Source organism: Penaeus monodon, chromosome 30, assembly GCF_015228065.2.
Source record: "Penaeus monodon isolate SGIC_2016 chromosome 30, NSTDA_Pmon_1, whole genome shotgun sequence".
NCBI classification, from domain to species: domain Eukaryota; kingdom Metazoa; phylum Arthropoda; class Malacostraca; order Decapoda; family Penaeidae; genus Penaeus; species Penaeus monodon.
In genome coordinates, this window is record NC_051415.1 from 26,549,061 (window position 1) to 26,549,261 (window position 201).

The 201-nt window shown below is 40.3% G+C and overlaps 1 protein-coding gene across 1 annotated transcript in view; it reads left to right on the forward strand.

Moving 5' to 3' along the window:
- The window catches only part of LOC119592314 (methyltransferase-like protein 24), a gene marked incomplete in the record, with an annotated part of 6,400 nt that extends 6,205 nt beyond the window's left edge, over positions 1 to 195 (forward strand). Inside the window, 1 exon segment of the mRNA XM_037941141.1 lies at positions 1 to 195.
- Positions 196 to 201: the final 6 nt, after the last annotated feature.

Below are 201 nucleotides of genomic sequence, written 5' to 3' on the forward strand. Positions count from 1 at the left end.
GAATTTCCCGGCTTTTTCCTTTGTTTCGTCCTTTTTTGTTTTAGCAATTTCCTGGTCTGTAAAGTGGCTAGTGATTCGACATGTACATAATCAGAATTGCAATATACTTCTTACTGTGTTCGTGCGTAAGGGGAAATTCAGTAGAGTGAGGCTTTCGCATGCCCACGCTCACGCGAAAATCTATCCATGTTAAGATTTATG